The sequence below is a fragment of the Octopus bimaculoides genome, chromosome 4 (assembly GCF_001194135.2).
Source record: "Octopus bimaculoides isolate UCB-OBI-ISO-001 chromosome 4, ASM119413v2, whole genome shotgun sequence".
Taxonomy (NCBI): Eukaryota; Metazoa; Mollusca; class Cephalopoda; order Octopoda; family Octopodidae; genus Octopus; species Octopus bimaculoides.
The window spans coordinates 51,110,928-51,119,870 of record NC_068984.1 but is presented as its reverse complement, the minus strand read 5'-3'; the positions used below and the strand labels follow the sequence as shown (position 1 = coordinate 51,119,870).

The 8,943-nt window shown below is 34.6% G+C and overlaps 1 protein-coding gene and 1 long non-coding RNA gene across 2 annotated transcripts in view; one reads left to right on the top strand and one right to left on the bottom strand.

Annotated features, from left to right (window-relative positions):
* LOC106870191 (uncharacterized) overlaps positions 1–8,943 on the bottom strand; it is a 405,419-nt gene that overhangs the window by 13,359 nt on the left and 383,117 nt on the right. The window lies entirely within an intron of this gene.
* Positions 1–8,943, top strand: part of LOC106870195 (uncharacterized) — a 35,217-nt gene that overhangs the window by 16,034 nt on the left and 10,240 nt on the right. The window contains exon 2 of the long non-coding RNA XR_001409493.1: positions 5,564–5,917. This is a non-coding gene — a long non-coding RNA (uncharacterized LOC106870195). The remainder of the gene's footprint in view (positions 1–5,563; positions 5,918–8,943) is intronic.

Genomic DNA, 8,943 nt, shown 5'->3' with positions numbered 1-8,943 from the left:
ATATATATATATATATATATATATATATATATATATATATATATATACACTTAGAAACACACTAATTAACTCTCATATTGAAGATGATTAACTAGTTAAAAAAAAAGTAACTACATTCGACACAAACGTAGAAATAAAACAATCGACGATTTCTGTAACCGCATTGAAAACTTCCCCTACCACACCCTGAACAAGCAAAAAATTAACTCAAAATTCAGCACTAACCAATGGAAAGAATTAATTGAATTACAAAATGATGCGGCATTAAAGATTAACGAAGACGAAAAAAGGATTGCGATAGTAATGATGGACACGGATTACTACAATAATCTAGTAATATACATGCTGAATAATGAAGACTATTACGAAAATATCGAAGACTACAAACCCCAAAGAATAATGAAAAGTCTCTCGACATTAGCTCAACTACACGAAAAAGAGGAAAAGGCTTGATGAAAAAAGAAATAGAATACATAACTACCTTTAAATGTAGACCCAGCCACTTCTATGGCTTACCGAAAATTCATAAAAGCCATATTATGAATGAAGCAATTAAAAATCACCGAAGTCATACATATACCCACACCAGTGGTTATATGTATGACCTTGAACTAAGGCCCATTATAGCTGGACCATCCTGTGAAACGCACCGACTGAGTTACTTCAGTGACATCCTCTTGAAACCACTTCTAAAATACATTAAAAGTTACATTAGAGATGATTTGGCCATATCAAACTACCCCACAAAAAGAGTAAAGGAAAAACACTTACGGTCTCTTTTGATGTTGCAAACCTGTATACTGATATCTCCCATATTTATGGATTAGTAGCAACTCAGTTCTGGCTGGGAAATTATCCAGAAGAAATACCGGAACGTATTAGCAAAGAGTTCATAAATGAATCATTGAAATTTATTCTCCGGCAAAATCACTTTCTATTTGACACCACTGTATACCGAGAAAAAAAATTGGAGTTGCGATGAAAACTAAGGCAGCTCCCATTCTTCCAAACCTGACAATGGTCTATTTGGAACTAACGTTATATCAGGAGTCACCCACAAAATTCGGAAATTCCTTTTCCCAATACATAAAGGAAAACTGGAAAATATATTTGGATGACGGTTTCATTCTATGGAATGAGAACATGGAGTAACTTTTGAAATTTAAAAGACTTCTCAATAGCATAAATACAAATAAATGGAACACAACAATAAGGAACTCCCTTTCCTAGATATACTAATCAAAAAGTAAAAAAATTTAGAAACCAACATATTTTACAAAACTACAGACTCGAAACAATACCTGTTATTTAGCTCATGCCACCCGAGACATATTACAATAAAGATCCTATTCAATCTGAGGAGAAGAATCTGTACTATAGTGTCGGAAAAAACACACCAGAGAACTACAAGAATCTAAAAACACACTCGTCGAAAGATACTGCCCAACTTCGCATATAGATGATGAGATAAAACGTGCAAAAATAATTAATATACAAAGACTAAGAGAAGTCAAACACAACAACACACCCACTCTAAAAATATTAGCGTATATTTCCACATACATCCTCCAGAAACATCGAAGCATATAATACTTTTATCCAAAACCTTCCAATACTGAATAAAGACCCTAAGCTGTATGAAATTCTACGCACCCATAGAATTAGTAAAAGTAACAAACAGCCAAAACCACTAAAATGGATACTCTCAAATGCAAAACTATACTAAAATATAATGGAAGCAAGAGTTAAAAAATGTGGACGACCGAACTGTGGAACATTCCCAATATAATGGAAGGCTCCGAATTCTATTTCAAACAAGGACAAAAATTTAAAATTAAAATTGACTACATTTGCGCCTCTAAAAATCTGATCTACGTCATAACATGTTCCGTTTGCAGTAGGAACTACATAAGTTCAAGAAGAATGTCCCTAAGACGTAGATCTATTTTACACAGACAACAAATCTACCAACCCCAATACTGTTAAATACCACTCTGTGATCACATAGCCAGATGTGCTATGGTTTACCAACTGCAATTCACAATATTCCCACTATACCAATGCACGGAGAGGACCTCAACTCAACAACAACTAAATAGTGGAATTCACTATATAATGGAATTCACAAATAAAGAAACAGCCAGAAAAAAGGAAAAAAAAAGATTTACCTCACTTTGGCTACGAAATATTATATCCACTGATTATCCCTTTAGCTAAAGAAACATTATATTCACTGATTATCACCTTTGAGCTATACTTTTCTGTATAACCGCAAAATTGGATCATACCTGCTCCTACGCAAGACGAAATCAAAAACGTATGATTTCATAACATTGAGTCAGGATTAGCGAAGGGAGACCGATCGACTCTGTACATATTGTAATGGATTAAATAATCTTTATCTACACAAACATGATTTCCGTGCTTTTTCACCTTATATCTTATTTTACATTTACCACGACGTGGAATCTCTCCGAAATTTTCACCTGTGTATATATTGCATACTTAAATTAGGGCTGTAATTTTGCCTCTATAGATAAAATGGTTAACGGAAAGATGGAAAGAAGAGAAACTTCGCAAAGCCAGTTTTAAGTTACTGTAGCTAGTTTCAATATCTAGGGACTTATTTCACCTGAATATATCTGGATCAGAGAAAAAACAAGGCTTTGTACATGAGATAGATAACCTAGATTGTCAGTGATGTTGAACCCGTGAAGCATATTGGGTTCTACCTCTATTTTGTAGGCTTGAAGAGAAGCAATTGACATTGTGGAGGCCTTTGCCTTTATAGAGCTGAAACTATAAATTGGGGTTATTCACTCTGACGGTGCGACCATAAAATAGACAGTATTCTACTTCAATACTAGTAGCAAATTATTTAATTTCTAACTTCACATACACACACACATACATGTATGAAGATGAATAACACATACATACGCACACATATACACAAACATATCTTGAACTAGTACTTAAACAATATAAAGATATATCAATTGAATTTAAGTGCCCAACTTTTATTAAAATTGTTTCAATGCAATATATTCAGTAGGAGTGAGTTTGTAACGAGTTAAACTGGTTAAACCAAGTTATCAAAGCAAATTATTTAGAAAATAAATACAAAAATGTGATTGATGCTTTAAGATTTTATTGTTAAGAGCAACAGCTGTTTCCATTGCTAAAATGCAGACATTACTAGGCATTACATGATTAATGCATACGTAATTAATTTGAATGAAATGAGTAGATTGTTTCATCTAGAAATAAAATTGCAATATGAAAACCAAAAAACTTTACCGATGCGCTATTAAGAATTAATCTCCATACTTTTGTAGAGCAAGACTTTATTATTCTTTAACAAGAAAAGTATTGACAGTGATCTCGAATGTGCGGCCAGCTAAGCCATCATGGGTGTGTGATACATCAAAATAATCTTGGTTTTACATAATTTTTTCTGAGGTTTGTGGGGTTCACTTGAATCGTAATTAGTTTGTAGGGTGGGTTGTGATGGAAAGGTGTTTTGGAGAATTCTTATTGATTAGATTTGGGGTTATGTTATTGTTCAGAATTTATTCATTTTGTGTGTTTATTTAGGTGCGTCAGTTTCAGGCCATGAGATAACTTTTTAGTGGTTTATAGGAAATAAGTAAGTAGCGGAACTCTTTTGGTCAGTCGATGTGTCGTTAGTTTAATTATTTTCGGTTTTATTCGATTTAATCTTTTGCTTTGGCAATGTAAAAGTAAGAGTTCAAATTTTAGTCAAGCATTTAAAGACTTAGAAATTGGGCGTCTCAACTTTTTTTGCTATGGAATTTTTAAGGGCTCACAAAAGGGTGTAAATAGATGGTACGTTGTAGCTGGTCAATAAGTTTCTTTACTTGTTCATGTTATTTAGAGTAATTCCTATTTGTATTTGGAAAGTGGAGGTTATTATTCAAGTACACCATGGTGTTAGGATAAAAATTCGTCTATCTTGTGCTTTGATATTCATAAGAGGGGGTGGTTACATGTAAAGATTGTTAGTCAGTATATTTCTCTGTACGCGTTCGTTGACTTATAAGCAAATGTAAAATGTCAACCTTTATGCATTAAAGAAGCAAGTTTGTGGGCTATGAGTCTATAAATATTTCTTCAGTTCGGTTTCAATTATTATTATTTAAAGCCAATGGATATATGGGAAACTGGGGCATTATAGAAATCTGAATATAACAATAGCAATAAAAATCAAATTTAAATTAAAAAATTGATTTGAATATTATATTTTTTAACTTCAAAAAGGGAGAAAAAAAAAAGAAACCACACACATATAAACATACATACGCACACGCAATCACACAGAAACACAGACACACACACACACACACACACACACACACACACACACACACACACACACACACACACACACACACACACACACACACACACACACACACACACATACAAGCATATATTTTCTGAGGACATAAAAATACCCAGGTATTTGTTTCGGGTCACGCTAAAGCAAAAAAATTCCAAAAATAAATCCTAATTGACTTCTGGGTATCCTTTTACGGGAAGAATCTAGTGGCTATGTTTTCTGATATAAAACCCGCTCTTGAAATCGTTTCCGGTCATCCTGCTCATGCTTGTCACTGGATATTTAAACACGGATACTTAAAGAGTAGCATATGTGTCGTTCAAGCGTATCTCACTGTAAACTAGTAGACAGATGATACCCTTCTCGAATGAGACGGCTATCATCTAACAAGACATAAATCACACGCACACACATACGAACACGCTCATACATGTGTGCGTACATATAAGTATGTATGTATGCATGTATGTATGTATGTATGTATGTATGTATGTATCTATCTATCTACCTATCTATATAAATATATATATACACGCACACACACACACACACACACACACACGCACAAACACACACACACACACACACACACACACACACACACACACACACACACACACACACACACACACATATATATATATATATATGTAAACGGCAAACCATCCCACCATACATACCAGTAACCCCGACTGACACCTCTCCAGTTTTGCTTTGACACGCACACAACTTCACTGTATTACAATCTCTCTTCTTCCGTTACCAATCTGTTCGGTGAAACTCACGCACGCGAGTGGCAGCCTGCCGTCTAATGAAATACAAACACTGCATATTCATGAATATACATCTCTCTGCTCGGCTCGTACAAATACATTTGAATGCATTTAAGCATATGCACACAAACCACAACGAGTGACCGTCAGAGAGGACATATATATATATACATATAAAAATGGAATATATATATGTCTGTGTGAGTATATATATGTGTGTGCGTGTGTGTATATATTAATTTATAATAAAATATAAGGATAAAATCACGTTAATGATTTTCATCGGGTAGTCAGCATGCTACAACAATTTATAGGTAATTCATACTTAAAATTAGTTTATATATATATATATATATATATATACTGTAGGATACCATAGTCACTAATTTTCTTTTCCTTTTCTTTTAATTAAATGGCTTTACCACAGGTACCTCCTCGAATCTGAAAATATCAGTGTTATGAATTAAATTATGGAAGTGTAATTTCCTTGCATTTATTTTGCATGGTTTTTGGTGTGAAACTGATGTTGTACTTTGGGAAACAGTAAATCTAGTTTGTGACTGTGGCAATCCTGGAGCAGTGGAGGGTAAGTCACTGATGAGGTCCCAAAGTGCGACGAAAGGACTCTGATAAGGCAGCAGATTTACTTATCAAACGATTGACCAAGCCATTTGTTTTATTACCAGCACATAATTTATGCACCTCACCCCCTCATACAAAAGGTAAATGGAAGATTCTGCATAATCTGAACTTAGAACATAGAAATATGAAATATGATACAGTAAGTTAATTTTACTTTTTTACCAATTGAGCGCCTTAGATTAATAGGAAATACAATATCATCTTATGAAATTTCCGTACATAGATCTTTATTTTATAGTACTTTGTATGTGATATTTTTGAACAATAGTTAGATAAAAAGATAATGTAATATTTTCTTCACTGACAGATTGAAAAATTAGAAAGATAATAACTTTTATATTTTCACTTAAATTTGTACGAATTAGATTTTGTACGTTGGTGCATCTCCCAATCATTCTTTCAGATTGAAATTTCCTCATGTGTTGGTCAATAATTTTCTAATCGTTAAGATTTTATATGCAAGATTCTAAAATTAGTTTTAAATTAAGTTAGGATATATTATATTATTTCATCGTATTTATGAGTTAGTTTCACATTCTTTTGAATATGGTAAAATATTCGACACGAATTTATTTTCTTTTTTTTTAGTTAGTATTTTGAAGAAAGTTTTCTTTTATCTGATTTTTTTTTTGGTAATTATTTGCATGTTTATAATCAGTTGCTTTCTTCCCTTCTTCCAAGACTGATACAAAATGCTGCTAAGTCTCTAACGTTTTGGCTAAGAGGTAGGTTTCGACAGACCGTTAGTTCGTATGCAGTCGCCAGATTTCAGTTGTTACAAGAACTATAACGAATTTAATGCAAGTACATCAGAGGAGGTAGTACACGAGAAAGAATATCTTAGAAAATGTATTGGCATTATATGCAGGAGTGTTACTTACAGAGCCATTTTAGGTGTTTGTTGAGGAATGGGGGAACTCTGGAAAGTAAATAGGGGTCTCCTTGGCCAATAGATGTGAGTTGGGGAGTTCGATTGTGAGGTATGTATATCAAAGAGGAATAGTGAACGTTGTTTCAGTGTCACTGTAAAGTTTCTGCGTTAGTATCAAGTGGAAGAAATGAAGACATGGATTATGGATTACCAGATTTAGTATCTTCATAAACAGACCAGTTGGAAGTCGCGGGCCTCTCAAGGACTGTACAAAAATCCACATATTCGTTGGATTATGAGATTATGCTTTAGGTGGTAGAAAAACCTTCAATGATATTAACTAATTATTTGAGAAGTTTTAGTGTATTCTGGAGCGCATCTTTTACAGCTGACCCTGTTTAGACCAGGAGCGGAACGGAGGTTTCTATACAAACTGGGTAAGACAGATAAAATGCTTGTTGAATTTGCTTGTAACAGCATGACTTTCGTTAATGTTGCGCAAGAGTCAGAAATGGACGACTTAAACCTATTACACAAGATATATGGCATTAAATTACACACTGACAGAACATATTCAAATATTACTTTTATCGACGAATGAAGAGAGTGCTCAATATATGTCTAGAGTATGTAGTTTCTTTAAAGTGAATTCCTTTCTCGCGACTTGAACCCCACATTGACATTCTGTATGGCGTAAAACTCATGTATGTATGTATGTATGTATGTATGTGTGTGTGCGTCTGTGTGTGTGTGTCTGTTAGAAACCTTGTCAGCACAGTCGTAGCAGCTATTTCGCAGTATCTTAGATCTACCATATATTTTTCACTTATTCTTAATATCATATTTTATTTATCCTCGCTTCTAGATTAAGTTTTGATCGTAGATTTATTCTGGTCAATGCATTTTCTATCTAAACTTTAACGCTGTATATTTGTATAAGTATACATACACACTTATATATGTACCTCCCTATATATCTCTCTGTCTTCCTTGCTCTTCATTCCTCACACAAACGCATGCATGCATTGACATAGAAGGGCGCGCGCACACACACACACACACACACACACACACACATACACACACACACACACACACAGATACATGCAGATCGAAAGATACGTTAGCATATTGATTCACAGAACAAACACCATAATATGCGTGTTTGTCTTTATATTTGCTTTTGGTTCTTTTTTTCACAAAGATAGGACAACGTTAATATAAAGCCTTACAACAATTAAGTGCAAATAGATTAAGGTTCGAGATTCTAACACCAGAGTTGAAATAACAAGATCTGATTTGAAAACCTAAAACCATATTTGGAAATATGAGACATACGTTTGAAACCGTAACTCCTCAGTCATGATCATCGAACATATAATCTCGTGTCACGAGTAGTAAGAAACTAAAGAAGTAACAAAGAAAAACTAAAGAATAAAAATTGAAAACAAGAGAAATTCGGATTTCACCTGACACACGCATACATGCACACATATTTTTGTTTTTGTTGTTGGCACTCCGTCGCTTACGACGTCGAGGGTTCAACGGAACAGCCTGCTCGTGAAATTAACGTGTAAGTGGCTGAGCAATCCACAGACACGTGTACCCTTAACGTAGTTCTCGAGGATATTCAGCGTGACACAGTGTGACAAGGCTGGCCCTTTGAAATACAGGTACAACAGAAACAGGAAGAAAGAGTGAGAGAAAGTTGTGGTGGAAGAGTACAGCAGGGTTCGCCACCATCCCCTGCCGGAGCCTCGTGGAGCTTTTTTAGGTGTTTTCACTCAATAAACACTCACAACGCCCGGTCTGGGAATCGAAACCGCGATCCTATGACAGCGAGTCCGCTGCCTTAACCACTGGGCCATTGCGCCTCCACACATGCACACATATAGGTAGCATACAAACACACACACACACGCACACATGTAAACACATGTTTTTTTCTGCGTGTGTATCCTGGTGTGTTATTCAGTAGCTACAAAATATTTGCTACATCGATAGGAAAGTGACCACGACATTTGTTTTGAGATGCAAAATATACAAACGTTAATATTTGAATTATTAAAATTTTTGACATTGCTATCAATAAAGGTAAATATTTTATTTACTTATTATTTACTTATTATTATTTCTTTGGTGTGTTTCACGAGAAGGAATCACTTGCTTTTCCCATTTCCCGACGAAAGATGTTCTCGCGGGAACTAATACACTGTTGCTGGACTAAATGGTATTAGCTGTCAATATATATATATGTGTGTGTGTGTGTGTGTGTGTGTGTGTGTGTGTGTGTG